The following is a 20,821-nucleotide window of genomic DNA, read 5'->3' on the forward strand; positions in this document are numbered from 1 at the left end:
ATTTTACTTTTGCTCATTATTCCCAATTCATCTCCCATGGAGTTTGCTTATTTCCCTCTGCCTCTGACATTAGACCTACCAAAATCAAAACTCGGATATGCTCCTATTATGAAAACTAGAATTGAGAAAAACAAGTCAAAAGTTACGACAGTTACGACAAAAGTTACAGTGCAGTATTAAACAGGCATAACTCAAGGGCTCATAAAAATGGAGTTTTAGAGGTCTACAGCACATGACTGCAAAAGTTGAGGAAAATTTAGGTAGATGTTGCCTAACTAAGATAAATTGAGTGGAACCAAAGACTATCAATCCAAGGTCCCTCATGTAATTGACGTGGTGATATACCAGGATAATCATCTCCAAAAACATTAAGTGCTCATGTGAGCACTTGAGAAAATGAACATTACGTGCCCCAGTGAGTTTGCTTGCTAAAGGGATAAGGGTGCCAATGAAAGTTGTAAGGATTGATGATATGTAGTTGATTCTTGAGGGGGGCCAATGTTTCCTTCGCTTAGGAGATTCAATGGAACTCAAATTCCATACAGTAGCATGGTCCAACAACAGTGAGTCCAAGTATATAAAGAAGGTACCCCAAAAAACATACAACATAAAATTTCTTTGAATTCATCATACCCGTTTGTATTGAAATCAAAGCTGAAGACAATATCACAGCAGGTAGGTCTACATATCTATTTAATTTGAGCTTGGGAAGCGAGGCATTTTGAAATATGCCTTGCTATTGAGCACTCAGATGTAAGAATTACAGCCTAACACGTTTTTATCCAATTGCTATGAATAGACTTAATAAAATCTGTCGTCTTTAAGAAAAAAACTTCATTCAGGCCGTTTTATGATACTTGATGAACACAATAGGAACTTTTTGCAATGTTTAAAATCAAATGCAGCGTTAAAATGGATGGCAATTGTATCCTCTCACTTGGAAGAAAGGGCACGGGAAAGGAAATAGAAACCCCTCATGGATATACTACTGCTTCTCTGTTGAATCACCCCCCACCTCCCGAGGAGATCTTTCAAGAGTCACCAGTAGATAGAAGTGATTTTTACAGACTCATAATACCCGGCTAAGTGAAGCAATTTTCTATACTGCGAAATCAAGAATATCAAAGTTACCGACGCTCAAAAAAATAACAGCGGTCTCGTCGGGTCGTCTTCGTGATAGCCTTCAGGTTGACCATATTATTTTCACCCCTTGCAACAAGTTAAAAAACATCAGTTTCTTTCTTCTCGTAGGGATCAATGAAAAATAGTAGCGCACCTATTCCTGAAATTTCATTTACCGAACATAATCACTCTCCAATATTCCGGTAGATTTGATCGAATCCACTCGAGCGTTGGAACGGCTTTGACGCCATCACCGGAAAATATTGCGGAGGTTTCACTGATCATGGCCATCGAGAGAATGCTCTAGCCATCCCGATCGATCACGTCCAACGTCGAAGCGGAATGCTCACGAGAACGCTTCACTCCCGAGGAACTTTCTCACAACAGAGCGGACGAGACATTAATACCAATGGCCAACTAAACTCATATTCCGCGGTGGAGCCAATATAATAGCCGAGCAGTGACGGGAGCATCAATCAAAAACCCTTTCTCAGCGCTCATGGGAGGAGTTGAGAAGGTGAGAGCGGTTGAAAACGTAACCCATGGTGACGCACGTCCAGGGGGGGTTGGCGGGGGGAGGAGGAAGACGAAGGAAGACGAAGGAAGAGTGAGAGTGAAAGAAAACGTACCGCCTTATCTCCAGTCTTTTCCTTCAACCTCCCCTGGCCTTCCCCGATTCACCCGACCCCAAAAAACCTCGCCCCTTTCCCTCCAGCCATCATTTCCCGTTACCTTAGCATTGATCGGCGTGGAGCAAATAGCCTAACACCCCGAGAGCGACGTTGCGATCTCCGAGATCAGCCGGGCAGAAGAATCCTTCCTCATTGGGGGCTCCTCGATTTCTCACTGTCGGGAGGGGATTCGGCGGGAGTGAGACGGATCCATCTCGCTCTTTTCTTCCGCCGCACCTTCCTTCAATATCCCACGTCGGGTAGTTGCCGGGGGTGGTGGAAGGGGTCACTATCCGAAATCCTTCTGACCGGTGAGCACAGGAGGAGAGAACCTCGAGGGACTTGGGGGTCTTCCAACACATTCCGTCCTCGCCGCACGAACTACGCCATACCACTGCCATGCGGACGAGGAAAGGTTGAGGGGGAGGTGGGGGAGGGGTGACCAAGGGGGAGGGGGTGGGAGGCATGTGGAGGCGCGGGGTCGGGGAGGATTTGAGGAGAGGTCTCCGCAAAAACACATAAGTCGCACGAGGTTTCATTTAACTCTTTTCCGTGCATCATATCCTGGTTTATCTACCGCCTCATCTCCTCCCCGTTTTCACTCGTTCTCCTTCCCCTCACCCTCGATCCGATTGGCCGCAAAGGAAATAAACCCTTCCCCTCCCCCCTCTGGGTCCTCTCTTCTCGTCCTCCGCGCGGATTCCATGAATGCCCGTCACTGACCACCCCACCGCAGCCGCTTGCTCTACTGAATCGCGGCCCGTGTTGTTTCTGTTTGAGTTTGTGCGTGTTTCGCCCTGCGGAGTCTTTAGAATGTTTTCATTCCTCTCTCTTCCTACCGCACTCCCCGCACGCTCGATCTCTTCCCCCCGCACGCTCTATCTCTTCCCCCCGCTCGCCTACTCTGTTCACCCCCTCCTCTTCCCTCCCGGACTTTTCGCCCGACCTCCATATCGTCTTCTCCTCACCGTCCCGCGTGCATTGCAAGTTGGTCGGCTGCGGGACTGAGAGACGGCTATTGTCGTTCCTATCCGTGCGCGCGCGATCCTTGTAGGGGGGAGGGGAGAGTCCGCTGGGCTCACTAGGTCACCGGAAGAAGGACTTCGGGGGAGACTTATGCGTCGTTCGCGTGCGTGTGTGTGCCCGTGCATGTAATTACCGTTCCATCGGAGTCCCTTAAGGATTTGACTCCGGCAGCGGCGTAGGAAGGAGTCACCTTGGATGGAGCTGACAGGATTATCGACCTCGGCACTCTCTCCCTTTTTCAGGGTTGATAAGAATCGGGCCCCTTTTTATTAACGCGTGGTTTCAATGTGGAAGCCCCTGCGATGAAAAATTTTATAGCGGCGTAAATTTTGATCGTCCATCGGGCTTTTTTTTATGGCAGGCGGTTTGGGATGGATGTTCCGTAGGAATTAAAGGACTGCGTCGAGTGCTTTGTTTTAATCCAATTTTACGTCTCATTCTTTACGGTTAAGCGAGGGCATTCAGGAAGTCGAACAAAATTAAGTTCTAGTTCCCTTTCTGACTTAATCGGATTTTGTTTTTCTTTGTGTGTAAACCTGAACGCCCACTCTCTTAACCAGTAGGGTCCTTTGTTTTCGGAGATTATATATTCGTCACTGCAATCGCTGACAGAAATTTAAAATGAATTCATGGTCTTTCATTATGTTGTTTTGAATGGAAAATTACTGGGCACTTGGAGAGTGTTCCAGAGTCACGTCCGGAGGGTGACGCGGAAGAAATCATTTCAAAATATAAAATCAATAACGTAGGTAGGTACACGCGAAAAAAAAATATCCAGGGTCGTTTGAAGCATTGGAATTAAGGGTGAGCATTCAATATATCGTAGCGGACTATAAGGCCTTCGCTGCGCGTCCCTTCCTAATATACAGGTATGTTCCGGCGAGAGCATGAGTAACCTTCATTATCGAGGAACGGCAAACAGAATTTTCTCCGGCTTACACAGCAATCTTCGTGCTCGGAAGCTTTGAGATCAAATCAGTCGTGTAGCCACGATTTTGGTCCAGGGGTGCCGTAGTCATTATCCAGTTCATTACAAGCTTGTACTCTTGTATTGTAGCGATAGGGAGGAGGGAAAGAGTAGATTTTTAATTAAAACTTATTTTGCTCCGAGGGGTCTTGCCAACGAGTCACCCCAATCCCTTCTGAACACAACCACCCTAAAAGATTTAGACACGTTCTTTGATATAAAAAGAGAAGCCATAGGCTAATTTTAACAACCATGCATTTACCGAATTTAGAGGAGGGTTGACGATGACTATTCAGTACAAATTTCACTGCCAATTTTTTCAGTCGCCGTTGTTATGAGCAGTACCTTATCTCTGACGCCCGTAGCTAAGCTAAGTAAAGGAAAAACAAGGATTCTCAAGTCTAAAGATTTTCATCTCTGTTGATCTTCACGCCTATCGATCAATTTGATGCACAGAATACGGTTTCTACGCCGAAAAGCTCGCGTACTGGCAAGACGTCGTACTGACGCGTATTGACATTGGTAATCAGAGTCCGTCGCCACTGGATACCTTCGTTATTGAGAGGTTAGAACTCGTAATTGAACGAGGAAAATCAAAAATGTCACTCAAGCCATGATATTGTCAACATGATACGGTTTTCGTCTACCATTTCATGCTGGCCGTTTCATGATTTTGTCACTCTGCAAGGAAATGGCCTCAATATCGCGGATGTCATATTGCTTTCGATTAACGAAGATCGACTTTCTTTGTCGCTCATTCTATTTCTCTCCAACTCCTTTTATAGCACGTGAGAAATTACCACCCGCATTTCCGAAAGACTAGCAGAAAATGGAGGAAATCGGTTTGTCCTTGGAAGTAATTATTCCCTTTCTCCGTGTTATGCAACCCGCGAGAGTTAACATAGTGCACTCGGCATGTGAATGAACCATTTTTGGCCACCTGCCGATTTGAGTGATATTCATGGGGCGAGGGACTCTATGCTTGCAGGTAGTCGGTGCACGTGCGCCCTCCCGCCCCGGCGACCCCCTTGTGATTCACCGTTCCAATTTTTCCTCGCCAAGAAAGAAGGGATATCTGGAATAGTTTCCACTGCTTACCCTGGAAACCCACCGGTTTGTTCTTTTATTTAACTGATGTTGGATCGATATGGTTTCAATTGCGGCGGGGAAGTGAGAATCACTAACGTATAGTGGAGACCAAGTTGTGTGCGGAACTTGCGCAGTTTTATTTTCCGATTTCACCACCCTATATTTTTAGTAAAAATGGTTGCTCGTATTTCAGAAAGTGTCATATTGATAGTATATTTTCCTTCACAACTGCTTGCTATTTAATACTTAGATAGATCCATCGGCAAGTGTGCTATTTTCTCCCAAACCAAAGCTTCGGGTTAAGTTGTTTATCAGGGCATAAGTGTATCCAATCCGCAGTCAAGACGAAAAAATGCTGCGATGGTAAATTATTCTAAATTGGTAAAAAGATCAGCATAAAATTCCTCGTGTACTGTTATCAAAAGAAGAAACTCAACGACAGAGTTGAAAGGCGGGAAATGAATAAGGTGCAAAATATGGCTGTGCCCCTACGGGTCGTCTCTTATTGATTCGACTAGTAAGCGAATTGGTTGTATTTTTTTCATTATTTCAAAATGTTCATTTTTTACATGATTTTTGATTTTCAAAATCATTTCCCATTTGTTTTGAAAGTTTGAGGCTATTCACATGTTCTTCAGGGCAAGACTAACCGGGGAGACGAAGTGGGGCAATGAAGTGAGGAGAGTTTACGGCGAGAACGCGTAGACTTTATTTGGGAGTAGTATTTATCAAGATCTTATCTCTTTCCGGGAGTGATGAATTACTCATTCCGAATCTCATTCGTCACAGGACAAATGTTTGATCGCAGAGATAGGAAATCTACATTATTGCTCACTCTTTAAATTCATGAATGACGAGGAGGAGATGGCATTTACAGCTCGAGAGATTGTTACTCCGTGCCCCAAAAAGAGAGACGAAAACTATGACCGAGTCAATGACATTTCTCTAAATGCCTACCTCTAAGGAAGCGACGATCCCATTTCAACAGTTGAGCTCTAAAAGCAATTGAAACGGATTCTGACAAAACCCCTTTCTATTAGGTTTCAGTGAAAAATACTCAAATAGTTTCCGCGCTCATTATTGTCAAGGAATAATTTTGCTCGAGGTATAGGAATGCGTTTTGTAAATACTGGCGTGTGCATAGTTTCGTAATTGAGAAGTTTCGATTGATAATGTACATATATACTGCGTCCGAAAGAAACTACCTTACATCGGTACATAATTGTGAGCGTCGAAACTGGTTTTGTAATTTTTTAATTTCATCAATTAAATGGCATTTGCTAAGAGTGAAACGTTTATGATATCGATTGCCATGAAATTAAAACAAGCTGAAGAAATATTTCCGTTCTTTTCTCTGGTCCAATGCGATGGAATTTCTCAGTACGGAGACTATTTCATTTACCAATCTATCTCAGTGACTTTATCTTTCAAAATTACTATTATCTTGGGTTTTATTATCTCATGTGCATTTATGTATGTATGTATATATATATATATATATATATATATATATATATATATATATATATATAATGTATAACAATTAGCACTAGTGGACACAGACAAAAACACAGAAACACACAAAAAAGAGACTCACTATTTTTCGAATTTTCGGTGATCGTTGCCACCTTTATCAAGGAAGAGAGGGACAGAACTCTGAGTTCTGTCCCTCTCTTCCTTGATAAAGGTGGCAACGACCACCGAAAATTCGAAAAATAGTGAGTCTCTTTTTTGTGTGTTTCTGTGTTTTTGTCTGTGTCCACTAGTGCTAAGTGTTATACATTATTATTCACGTCCGTGAGACTTTCAAAAAGTGTTATATATATATATATATATATATATATATATATATATATATATATACATACACACACACATATGTAAACCATTTGGATGGCACAATAGAACAGAACACAAAAATAAAATAGAAAACACTCAAAAAGAAACATTTCAGAAAGTTTAAGCTTCTTCAGATCTGATCTGAAGAAGACCTCAGAGAAGGCCGAAAGCTAAAACTTTCAGAAATGTGTCCTTTTACGTGATATCTATTTTATTTTTGTGTTTTATTGTGCTGTCCAAATGTTGTTGTTCTCGTGAGCACTAGCGAACAAAAACAAGGAAACACACAAAAAAGAAAAGAAACTCACACGTTTTCGGTGGTCAAGCCACCTGTCTGAAGGAAGAGAAGGAAGGTCTTTCTCTTGGTTCTGGATGGACACATGCTGCCAAACTAATCACTCTTCTCCCCAAGCAAAGCACAACTGAACATCCAACTCTACAACAAAGCCCCTCTTCAATTCTGCCCACTTCCTTCCTCCCCTCATTCTGTCCAACAGCCCTATCGCATTCCTGCCCCTTCCTTGTTTGACTCACATTCTTCAACATCCTATTTACAATGTAAATGGTATGCATCCATCTTTCCTGCCTCCTTCGGATTTCTCTCAACAATTCCTTATCCACCCCACCATGTCTAGTACCATTTATTTTCTTTCAGTCCACTTCCCCCTCTCCATCTTTCGCCACACTCACATTTCAAAAGTCTCTAATCTACGCATATCATCCTGTTACAATAACCGTGTTTCCACGCCGTAAATAACTACACTCCAGATAAAATTTTTAACGAGCCTTTTCTTAACATCCTTACGCAATTTCCTTGTCATCAGTTCCCTCATTTTTGTGAAGGCTTTTTTGCCCAACACAATACTCCTTACATTTATGCTCCGAATTCTTTGACCATTTTGGTCCAGAACACTTCCTAGATACGTAAACTGTTCTACCTGCACTTGTTTTTGCTCTCCTATTGTGACACTGTCTTAGCCTTTCTCTTTCGGGAAAACCGCTTAAACTTTGATTAATTCATATTTATCCTCATCCCATATATATTGCGCTGAATTTTCAATGCGCTCAGTAATGCTTGCAACCCCTTGGCTGAATAACTAACTAAAATTTGATCATCAAAAAACCTAACCGATTTTATGAATTATGTATGCATATATCTTCTGCAGTTTCATAGATGTTACTACAAAATGGTACTCATCGTTGGATGATGTTAATTTCACAGTTTATAATTATGAAAAGAATGAAGGAAACATTGTTCCCTTTAGTTGCTAATTTTATCTTTCCTTATCCAACAACCCTAGAGAGGGGCGTCGATTATTCTGAAATAGCTCGAGCCCCTTTATCCCCTAGGGATCTTCTGATGTCCGGTAGATGTCTTCTATGCTCTTGCCCTTCGTTACGTGTCTGCTTTTCAGGCGCTTCGTGTTACACATATGGACCTGAAATGAGGTACCGCGTACTGGAAATGGGTATTATCTTACGCCCGTATGAAACAGAATGGAACACTACTAGTAACAGAGAAGGTCGGCCCAACCTCCTATGCCTGAGTGCCAGTCCTTCGTTTGAATGTCAAAGAGACCACTTATGAAAGATGCAAACAGCGCTTCCTTCATCGCTATAAAATTAAGTGTGACTTGATCTTTGGTATCTGTCTGTTTGGTGGCTATCTTTCTACAGGTTTCATCAAGATTCTCTCCACTCCTTCTAAGTCTCTATCTTAATTTTAACATAACTTATCCGTTCCCTTATACCTATTAGCATTCCAATCCCCCTTCATCTCGTTTCGTTAGATTTTCCTTCAATCATCCCTAGCTGGGCAGAATTTTTAGACTTGTGTTTTGGACGAGAGTGGGCAGCGAGTTGGGGACATTAAAGGAGTATTTTTTTAAGTTTACAAGAGGCTGGAGTTGATGACAGGAACCTAAATAAAGATGTAAATAAAATACTAGTAGAAACTTTAATAGGGGGTTTTAATGTAGTTTTTTTATGGGTCAGAAACTTGATTGTTGAGGCGGGAGGATAAGTTTAGATTGATATTCTTTGAGATGTGGCTGCGGAGAAAAAATGAAAAAATAAAATAGACAGAAAGGTAAACATATTATGAAGTTATAAATATGGTAGGGAAGAGAGAAGGTTATTGGGAGAGGTCGAAGGACAAGTAGATTCCTGAAGATAAGCAATGGGATGCTGAAGAAAGTAGACTATTAGGAAAGCGAGGCACAGGGTGGAAAAAAATTGGTATTTAGGCACTGTTGATGAAATTAAGGGAAGTAAAAAGTACGTAGAACTAAATAAGGAGTTAATTTATATGTATTATGGGGTCTTAAGATATTTTGTGTCATCTTCGTTAGTTCTCTCTCTTCTTTATCATCTTCTGCAGCTAGCTCTGCTTTCATATCCTACTCAGCACATCCACAACTTGTCAATCCAATTCACTTTCTCCGTTTGACATTTTAGAGCTAACCAAATATTTCTATTCCATCTCTTTCTCCGCCATATGTTTTTCACGTTCATAGAAAACCAAACCCCACACGAAACACTCAGCAAACCTCTTCCTCAATTCAATAGGAATCCTTTTAGCAATCGAAAATTCTCTCAAATGCCCTCTTTTTTATTGCTATTCTGCTTCTTATTTCTTCTGTAAAGTTCCCAATCCTTGTTTATTAAACTACCCAAATATTTAACAGTTCACCTGTTGTACCCGCTACCCTTCCAAACAAAAATTTATCAATGCCTTGTATCTTGGCAAATCTCATAATTATTGTCTTGTCCACATTGATCTTCATTCAAAATTCTTTTTTTTTTCGGCTTCAATAGCCAAGGTTTTTTTACATGACTGATGCAGATATGTTCTCTAAAATCAGACTATGTTCGTTTATTAAACGTATTTTTCCAATGGTTCATGTTGATAGAATCACTTTTCTTGTACATTAAAAGCGAATCCCTTGTCTGTTTGTCCCTCTTCTCATCGTTGAGTGAAAGTCTTTTTACCGGTTGGGCTACGCAGGAATAAATATGTGCATTAAGAGAATGGGAATGAGAAATGTCTCATAAAAAACATTGCGTGGACGTTGAAATCATTTTAACGAACATTTAATTTAAAGCACCTTTGCTCGTTAAATTAGTCTAATTGAATTTCATAAAGTGTTGCTTGCTTGTGAGTAACGTGTAGTAACACGAAAGTCACCCAAAGAATCAAAGATTTGAGAGAAAAAAATCAATATGTCAAAATAATTCAATTCACTGAATTTGCGCGTAAAGATTAATGCCAAAACAATAGTACCCTCAAGTGGATCAATTATCGAAGCAGTCTCACTCGCAGTTGGATAAATTTGAATTCATTAGAATATGCTTCTAATAGATTGATACCTTCTGTTGTGCATTCGATAAATCAACTTTTTCACGAGAATGAGCGGACAACTCCAGATAGCAAACAGAATGAAAAATGCGAAAATTATTTTATTTTTACACCGATTAAGAATATCTAGTGAAGCGATTTTTATTTGCATGAACTAATGGCATGCTCGGGTGTCTCACTCAATGTGATGCACTAAGTGAAAAGTATACTCCAGAGAGAATCTCTTTTCCGCAAAGAGAAAAAAAGAGAATCCGCCATTTATAACATTTCATCCATAGATCATTATCGATTCACTTCTGTTGAGCCAAATCCTATATCAAACACGACATGGCCAATGCTCGACGTTGGCCGTAGCTCTCAGGCCCGACCCCAAAAGGAGGCGTTCAATGAAGTGTAGAAATAAACCCGCTTGGGTCGAATCGACTTGACCACGTCCCATTCACGATTCCGGGGACTCATTAAGTAACGCAACAACTCGAGGCCGGGTTGAGGCCCAAAGGTCAATTCCCTGCTCGGCGAGGTGAATGAATCATTGGGGATATCGTTGCTTTTCGAGGTTCGTGACGAAATACTCGGGAAGATCCCGCGAAAACAATTTTCAAGTCGCCGTGGCAATGGGTTCGCAATCTTCCGAGTAAATTTCCTCGATTGGTGAAAATGATTCATCACTGCCAGAGTTTCAAGGCGCAACTCAGTGCGTGACGACGGTCGCCTCTTTGTTGTTCTGGAATAACGACTGCTTAGAATAATGGCCGATATTGACGAATTTTCGTAGGTTCATCTTTTCATGCTGCAATTTTGTTCGACTTCTTATCACCGATACTCCTCTCATTAGTGTCTTCTGTCTTGCTTCCGTAGTCTATTCAGTTATTCAGTCTATTTCCATGTGAATGAGTATACGTTCGCCATATGGCGAGTTTTCGTGTTTGAATGTGTAATTGGCCAATGTGGCTCGTCTCCTTCTTCTGGCTATGCATGCCCCGAAAGGCACTGTTCCTATCCTTTATGACGTTGCATGATTGCTTTGCCTACTGTCCTTTCCTCTTGTGTCGTTCATTTCTCCTTTGGTGGATGAGACGGCTCCCTAACGCCATCTCCTTGCCTTAGAATCGGGGCACTTGGTTGCATAAATCCCCCGCAGATCTCAGTGTGAATTACGTTTCCTCGATAGCTCAAGTGGTTGGAGCGTCGGCAAGTTGAAAGATTTGTGGTTCAAGACCCGTCCCTACCTCTCTTGTGCCCGTCTTTTGTGTGTGTTCCAATCCCTTTTCCTTATATCTATTTCCATTTGAATGAGTATTTCGTACATATATATATATATATATAAATATATATATATATATATTTATATATATATGTGTGTGTGTGTATACATATACATACATGTTTGTATACATTTCTATGTGTGTGTATGTATATATTTTTTTTCTATAACATTTCCAAAATAGAAAGGGAGCACAATGGGCTCACGGAAATATTTTTTTAGAGACTTCCCTTAAATGGATCCTGGGATGAACACAGAATAAAGAGGGGTTTTTAATTAAGCCAACTAATAGGCATCGCAAATTGTCACTTTAATGTCATTATGAATGGAATACGCGTTGAAAACATAGCCAGCCATTCAATCGGGGAGATGCAGTCATTTAGAAGTATCATGAGTTAAAACAGCTGTGAAAGTTCGAAGCAACAGTATATAAAATGATCATCCAATACATGAAATGATAATCCAATTGCAAAAAACACATTAATTTAATATTGGCTGAATGAAATATTAAAATTGGATTTATTTGGATGACATGGACATCAATTTGAAAGAAATATGTAGGAGTACTAAATTAAAATCGGGTGTTCTCCAATAGTCAATTAAGCTTCCGATAAGGAATGTAACAACGCTGAATGACTGCTATTTAGTGTATAAGTAGTTCAAACTAGCTTACATTTTTTGTGAAAAATATCTACTTCAAAATGAACCGGAATGATTGGATGAATAATTCTTTAAAGGGAGTCGGAGGTAATACATATTTTATGAACTGTTGCTGATATTAAATTTCAGAGGAATGTCAAATCTAGAAAATTTCGAAAAGAGCAGCTGTAGCACATTGCGCTTTTCTGAGAGAGTTTGAAAAAACTTTAAATTCATTTTCAAAATATATTTATAGAGGAAGTCTCTAAAAATAATTAATCATGTGACATTTTTTCCTAGCCCTCCTTGATAATCTTTCTCAGTACAGGAACAAATTTTCATTCTTTCGATGGGGATCTTTCCTAAACCAAAGCACCTATGTACCTACTGTTAGGTTCATGTTCTCCTTAAGGTTTCCTCGTTTTGTGCAACGAACAAGAGATCCAAGATCTATTCACATCTCTTGATTACATGTATTTTTCACATTAACATGCCAAAGATAAACCTTATTCTAAACTATATATCAAGAAATTCTTTCAAGAAAAAGTAACTTTGATGAATGCGCTATAAAATCAATGAAAGCGACAGTTCAACTAAAGAACATTAGCTGAATATTATTTGCTGTCGTTTAAAATGTGTTTTAATTGAATCTCAAGCGCAAGAGGTACTGGGCAAACAGGAATAAAAATCGGGGTAACGCATTTTATCAGTTCGTGTGAATTCGTGAGTGTCGGTAAGGAGAGAATGGTGAGAATCCGAAGCTCGTGCGCTCGGTATCGTTGGCAAGGTCACCTTCTTGCTTAAACAGTGGCCTTGGCCTGAGCATCGTGGGTTTGTTCTCTATCTATGGAGCAGGAAGGACTGAATGCTCCCTCATGTTTTTAACCCTGAATACAAATGATTAACAGAAAGTAAGTACAAGAAGAGTGCTAGAACTGAGTTATGTTCAAACGTCCAGTTAGATCTTATGAGAGAGGAGTACATTTTTTTTTAGCATTAAATTATCATACAATTATCCATTAGCCATTCTTATTTCCATTAAAGATAAAATTTTATTACCAATAGCACACGCACATAAAATAAGACCCAACTGTTACGTTTGTACGAAGGCTTGAAAGGAAAGTATTACAACAGAACAATAGCATTGAATTTTCCTTGGAGAGTATAAAACGTAAGAAATTCTCTGTTGCCCCGGGATTTACCATCTCGTCAAACGTAGTGCATTGAATTCCGTAATTTTGGAAATATTCAGCCACTAGTACATTAGCTCAACAAGCCTTATTTTATTCGATCCGCAGGGTAATCCAGAATTCCTTCTTGTAACATTATTATCCAAATTGGACCCTTTGTGCTGTTGGAATCACCGTGACCTACTTTGCCGTTAGCCATTTTCCATTTATTTCTTGGGTACCCATTGGCCATTTCGAAATATTTGCTTGTCCTCCTGCTTCGTTCCCTATTCGGCAATAAGCGGGAGTTTACATTCGAGCATCGTCCACAGTGACGCGTATGATCCTGGATTATTCACGAAAGGGTAAGATGGAAAGGCTCGAAGAAAGGAAAAATCATTAACACGAAAGAAAACAGTTTGGTTGGAGCGAGCGTTTTGGCGTGTTGAATCAAAACTCAGTTTGAGACCTTGGGACGCACATTGGCACATATATTTGATTGGGCTGGAGAAGGGATTCGTGACACTTGTTATCCTCCCGCCGGTCATGATTTATGGGTTCAATCCAGAGCCATGGAAAATCCTGGGGCGGCAGCCGTTGTCCGGATGCGTTATTCAAAATTTGCCCCGGAATAAAACAAGCATTATGAATAAAGAACCCCCACCTCGGCGGGGGGAGCTAATTTGACGAGATGGTTCCGGAACCCTTTCCCTCCTCCCTCTCACCCCCTAATGCATATTCACGCCGACCGAGGCCGCTTCAGAGAATTCTGCCGCCCCAGGTGAGGGGGCATAACAACCCACCACCACCCCCCCCCCTTCTCCCGCCCCCTTATGTATGCATTCTTGTCAAACTTCGGCGTCCCTTTATAATGGAGGATGGAGAGAGAGACGGAGGGGATGGGTGTTGTGGTGGAGACGGTGTGAGAAGTGTGTCCTCCGTACATAAAGCGGCCCCCTCCCCTCGGCTATAATTCTCCCCACCTTCCGACCCCCAACATCGCCCCCCCCCCTTCCGCCTCTCTCGCTTCAATGGCGACATATCCCTTCACCTCCCCACCGCTGTTTTGTGCGTTTCGACCCCGCCGCGGTGTCTGTCTGTCACGAGGGCGCGCGCCTTTCCGACGACCGCCACCGACGCCTCGCAAAGTACCCGGGGCGAGTTCATCCATCCCGAAGAGAAAGAGAGAAAGAGAGCCGGCGGATTTCAAATTTTGATGAATCGTCCTACACTCGAATATTGTGAAGAGAAGAACTTCGAAATACGTGAAGGACAAAAAAAGGAAAACCTATTTCCGTATCGTATATAAACTTCAGTGGCCATAGTTTTTTCAACTTGGAACTGTTCGAACAATTCTTCCCGTTTGTCCGCCGTTATGTTCACGTTACTTCTCCCTGGGCCCCCACCCCTTTTTCCGTCCACGAAAAAGACAAAAAAAATCGGAAATTGGCTTTCCTCTGCACGACCCATTATTTTTCCGAAGTCTCAAAAGAATAAACATGTGTATTTTCCTCTTCATCTTATTTGCTCTCTTTTTAATACATTTGTTACATTATCGTTCGAGATTGTGCGAAGCATTTGTATGTATTTCTCCAAGTTCCACGGGGTCGATGCTTTAGATTTTTCTCTCTGCGTTGGTGAGCATTTGTCGATCCATCATATTTCCACACCATGCGGAACAAAAAAATACATTACTCAAACAATTTCCATTGGTGGATTTAACGATGGATCACGCCAGACCCATCTCTTCTCTAAAGGCGAACATTTTTTCGTTATTTCAATCAGATTCCGTCAGTAAAGAGATGGGCCGCTGAGAGGGTATCAAGTCTCTTCTCCCCACTCTTCCTCACCGAGATCGAATATCATCATAATTTCCGGATTCCCGATAGTCTATTTTATCGTCTTGCAGTATGTTTTCCCCCACCAACGCCCTACGTCCTCGCTCCCCTTCCCGCTACGCACGCACGGGAAAAGGGAGTCATCATTCCCTGCGTTTGAGGCCACGTACAGATAATCATCTTGTATTCTTTTCGTTATTTTGTTCTTTTTTTTGTGAGCTGGCCATTCATGATTCGAGGGTCCCATTCGCGCCCCACTTCGACGGCCTAGTCCCGGAGTGGGAGAATGAGCGAAAGGGAAGGCGAACGGGGTCAGTGGAAATTGCGACCTTTGACCGAACCCCTCCCCCCTCCTGCTGCGGCCGAACCGCGAGGAAACTTCCTCACGGCATTCGAAAGACAGAAGGGCCCCATTATCCACCTCCCGTGGCCGGCTTTTTAAGGCACATGCGAACTTATCGAAGAAACCTGGGGGGGGGGGGGGACTCGAGGCACGCACCCGCATTCGCCTTCGTGTGTTCGAGCGTCGGGATTGTCCACGGTGAATAGGGAGTTAATCACCGTTGGCCGTGCCGAGTCGCAGTGCTGTGCGAATCCGGAATGCCAATATCACCGTCCGTTGCTATGTACTTCATTGGCCATCAGTAAAGATGCCGCATATACACATTGTGATGTTCACGGATAGCATCGCATTCGAATCATTAAAAAAAACATTTTAATCGAATCACCTCATTCTTGCAAGACATGGTTTAAACATTTACTGTCTCTGATATAATTTCGCAATGTGTCAAGCCACATCCACACACTCTCCCCACTCCGTAAGGACGATATCGGGTAGTTTGCTCCATCCATCTTGCTATTAAAAAAATAGAGGTAATGCGTCACACGTTACAACTTAGTCATAAATGTTTTTCGAGGAAACGTCATATGCTAAATTTGGGATAGAATAAAGTTTTGTATTCGCAAAATTAATTATTCTTCGAACTCTTGTTTCCTTATGCGTACTAACCACCCAAGCAATTTTGGGCTAATATTACACCTACTTCCTTAGAAATGAACCCATGAATTTCTTACAATTTTCGTTATTTCTCACATTGAGAGTGGAGGGGTGTGAAAATTAATTCGAAAATATGCTTGTAATGTGCTTCAGTCTAGCATGTTAAAAGTTACTACGGTAGTCAAATTTTTCTAGTAACATTTGATTCAAAGAACCCCCCACAGAGAGAATCATTGGTTCAATCCGAAGCGTTCACCTAAAATCAGTATCTGCATATAAATCCACTCGAATACATCTGTCAATTTGAAGTACATTTTCTTTGCAAATTATCAATTTTCCACTGTATATCCCCTGCCAGATATCGTAAGTAATTTCAGCGAGTATGTATGAAACGTTTGGAAAAAAAATTCACGTACGGTATTGCAGGCGTGCGGGGAAAACAAGGCCTTTGTTTTGCTTTCTTCGAGCGCACCAAAATAAATGTTGTTACAGTTTTTCATCTGAATATTGCTTCCGTAATTCGTGTTTGTCTTTTCCTGAGCCAATCAGTCGGATGTGAGGCCACCGCGTGGACAATTTTACTTGCGAGGCAGGCGAATGTCGGGGAGCTTGCTAACACTTGGTTTGCCTGCGATGGGTCATCGATTTATTTACCCTGATGAACTTATTGGGTAGGCAAAGCATGCAAGTCAAATAGCGATAATCTTGATTATGGGCTTTCACCTATTGGCCAGGTTGTATTTTATTGATTGAGCATACGTTCTTGTTAGGAATATCAGCTTACTTGAACAGTTCTTCCCTGACGAGAAAAACAAGATAAAACTTCGACGGTCGCAAATCAATTACGCATACATAAATCTCTTCCCCTAAAGTTGATTAATAGAACAGGCTTGATTCTGATTTGACCTTCATCAGTGTTTAAATTGATTTGGTACATAATTTAAATGAATGAAGTAACTGTAATTCGTTTACATGCAGCTAAAGAAACATAAGGTGCCGTATTTATTGCAGAAATTATTTGCAATTATAATTATTGGAAATATATTGGGAAACCAACGCCGTCAATTCACCTAGTTTATCATTGGAAACGAAGACTTGGTCAATCGAATCAGTGGTTCATGCATATTTATTATTTTTTTTAAATTCCATTTCAACCTAAAATGTTGGCGATATACTCTGGTATTACCTAGAAAGATATGAAGCAACACCTCTAAAACACCGGCGTCCGAAACGACGAAAGCACGGATGGGAATCAATCTCCTTTGACCTAATCTATGAATTGTAATTATTTTATGGGGATTGTTTAATAAATGAAAAATAATGCTGTTGTGATATTGAAAGCATTAAGATTACGTTTTAGCCAGTAAGAAGGAAGTACACTAATGTGAGAAAGGTTCCCAAGCAATATCCATTAACCTACCTAAATAAAATTCCAACTCTCAGTTACCATCGGGAATGCGAGGCTCCAAGTGTTCAATCATTAAATGTAAAAATTAGACGTTCTGGGGTTCCAAATTACTGAACTACTATGACAGACTTCGTTGAAAGTTTGGATTTGGAGATTTTGACCGCAATTTTGAGGTTCTGATGTGCACTTTATTCAGAAAAGAGTTGGCGTCATTATGTATTTAAATAAGTACGTAAATGAATCATAATATTAAGCTAAATTTTACGGTTGTAATGATTTTCCGACCTGAAAAATTGCCGACCACTCCTCGCCGATCATATACATACGATCTCTAACATTAGCACGTGATATTTGTCCACCCCCTCTAACTATATATATATAGTCTATATAGTAGATATAGTCTATAACGTTATTAACATATATAAAACATAAACACAGTAATCAACCCGAAGGTCGGTTTAGTAGGTGATGGTAGAGATCACCCAGTACTTAGCCCTACACGGCGTGTGAAAATTCACACATCAGGGTAGGGGGGCCAGTTCCTTTCCCTGTACCGGTTAAGGTTTCCCAGGAAGACCTGGTACCCGAAAAATCACTTCAGCTTGGGTGGAGCTGCAGGTGCCCAGAGTACCTTGCCCGGGAATCGAACCCGGGACCCTCCGGTCAGCAGTCCAACGCTCTACCCACTGGACTACCGCGACCCATATTAATGTATATATATATATATATATATATATATATATATATATATATATATGTTTATACTTATATGTTGTTATTTATATATATTCTGATATTAACTAGGTCAATAATAAACCTGTAATAGAGAGAAAATACTGGCATTTTTTTCCGGAGTAACATAGTGTTATTACCCGTGAAAAGTATTTTATATAGAAAATTTTTATTTATGTTATACATATATTGTATATATATATATTATATATATATATTATATTTTTATATTATATTATATTATATATATATATAGTATATATATTATATATATTTTTATATATTGTGTGTGTATATATGTGTATGTGTGTATATACAACACTTCTTGAATATCATAATACTATGTAACTGCGGAAAAATTTGCTAGTATTTTGCCACTATTACAGATTTATTATTGAATCATAGTGTACACGTAATAATAATTAGCCGGCCCTGGTGGCGGCGGAGTGACGCCCTCATATGTCAGCCCAAAGATTACGGTTTCTATTCCCGCCTGGGTCGGTTTTCCATCCACCTTGGGCTTGGGTGTTTGTAATTGTGTCCATTGTTAATTGTCCCATGTAAAGGCCAAAATGTGCTGTTTCCTGCCTACTGCTAAATAAATAATAGTAAATAATACATCTGTAATATAGCTAAAATACTAACAACATTTTCCGGAGTTACATAGTGTTATGATCTGTAATAAGTGCTCAGTACATGTATATTCGCAAACTTTGCCTTTGCGTAAATATTGAATACCGTTCTATTCGTGGCTCTTAAATATTTTACGCGATAATGCCGTCTTGCAATGCCCTCTTGTGGCTCATGAGACCCGCTCAAATCGTTAGGAGGATATTGCTGTGGCGCAGTTGGGCACCACTTTACGTATGCTGGTTCCCTTTGCGCGCGACGGAAGAACGCGGGGGAGAGGAAAACGCACGCCATCACCAAAGGGATTGGCCAAGTTCAGAGAGGAAAACCCTCTCTTTTTCCTCCCAAAGTGGGATGATCGAGACCGCACAAGATCCAACCGCCCCGCAAAGGGTTAATGCAATATGCATTCATCCGACCCTCGACGGTTCCCTCCGACTTCGCCGAAAAGGTTCGGCGGGAAGAAAGAGCTTTTGGTCGGATCCCATTGGCTTCTCACACCCCTTCGTCTTCGACTTGACTTCTCGGTAGGCCGCCGGTTTTCTCCCCCTCCGATCTCAACGCGGCCGAGTCACTTTCAGTCGCGCTGCGGTGACGGTCTCTCCGGTCACGGCGCGAGTGGGGACGAGCCTGGAAACACCACCGAGGGGAGGAGAGTACGGGAATGTTAAATCCCGAAAGGCGACGGAGGAAAGGGAGGGGGAAGCATGGAGTCATCGACGGAAATTTTCGCGAGATCGCATTACGTGAGTTGACGTAACGTTCTCTTTTGCCGACGGGGAAGGAAGCTATAGATAATTTTTACGAAATTAACCGGTTAGCATGTACATTATGAGCTTCCGCAATTGCGATGTTTATTTATGTTTTTGAATCTCTACTCTGGCATCACATATAACCTGTATAAACCAACGACTTCGAAACTACCTTGCTCGCCAACTGGCATTTCCATCCACTCTCTCCGATGTACTTAGGAGGATCAAACCATTGAACTTTACTCAGGTTTTCTCAAGCACCGACAGTGGTTTCAGCACCTGAAAGCTATTCTCTGGACATCTTTTCTGCACAGAATACACGTACCTCGAGAATGACGTTGACACGTTAAGATCTCACTACTAAATGAACTCTATGGGGAAGTGGAATTCTTTTACTTCCGCAAATTAAATCCATGAATTGTAATATTAACCAAAGCCCTAAGACTTATGAATTGTGAGGAGAACAAACAAATACTCTGGAAACATTATCGCCACCGCAAGCATGGTAATCAGTCCGGAGGTTGGTTATGAAGGGTGTGGATAGTATTCACCTCGCCTTTGAGCACCATGGCGCGTGCATATCAAACATTTGGGTTTAGGAGACCAGCTCCTTTCTTTTTGCCTTCTGCCTGCGGTTCCCCACAAGTTCTGGTACCCAGGAAAACCCTATTTATGTACATGTACGTAATATCTAAGGACTGCGGTAACACTCCGCCTATAATGGCTGACCTTTTTCCAAGATTATTCGGGTCTCCCACCGGGTCCACGTTCGTAGGTTTGCCGACGTTTCGATGGCCGAGTCGTCCATCGTCTTCAGGGCATGTCGGTACTCAGGTATTTGGCCGCCTTATATAGTTTGGTCGGGAGTTCAGGTCACGTCTGATTGGTCGGACGCTTTCCGCCTCTTGTTTTCCTTGATGTTCCTCAAAATGGGTTTCCACGCGTTACTGAGGGAGTATCCGCTGTCTCGGTTAATGGATTTGTTTTCGAGCCGGATCGCTATTGCTTCCTTAGTCAATCTTTCCCAAAATTTCTCTTCTCGGCAAAGGACCCTTGTCTCCTCCCACCGAATGCTATGGTCGGAGATGATGCTGTGCTCTGCAATGGCCGACTTCTCAGGTTGGCACAGTCTGAGATGTCTCCGGTGTTCTTTTAATCTTGTAGCAATGGTCCTTCCGGTCTCTCCCACGTAGACTTGGCCGCACTCGCAGGGTATTCGGTATACTCCAGGGGTCACGAGGCCACAGGGGTCCTTTGCCCTTACTAATTCGTCCCTGAGTTTGTTACAGGGACGGAAGTAGGTGTCGATGTTGTACCTCT

The 20,821-nt window shown here is 41.7% G+C and overlaps 1 protein-coding gene across 3 annotated transcripts in view; it reads right to left on the bottom strand.

Annotated features, from left to right (window-relative positions):
* Window positions 1-20,821, bottom strand: part of LOC139690276 (nucleolar protein dao-5-like) — a 147,519-nt gene that overhangs the window by 9,753 nt on the left and 116,945 nt on the right. Inside the window, exon 1 of one of the 3 annotated variants that reach the window (XM_071587625.1) lies at window positions 1,855-2,508. The exons of the other annotated variants lie outside the window; for them this stretch is intronic. The gene's annotated coding sequence lies outside the window, so the exon portion shown is untranslated. Of the gene's footprint in view, window positions 1-1,854; window positions 2,509-20,821 lie in introns of those variants that run through there. 3 annotated transcript variants of the gene reach the window in all.

Source organism: Hetaerina americana, unplaced genomic scaffold, assembly GCF_022747635.1.
Source record: "Hetaerina americana unplaced genomic scaffold, ioHetAmer1.1.p SCAF_3, whole genome shotgun sequence".
Classification (NCBI taxonomy): Eukaryota; Metazoa; Arthropoda; class Insecta; order Odonata; family Calopterygidae; genus Hetaerina; species Hetaerina americana.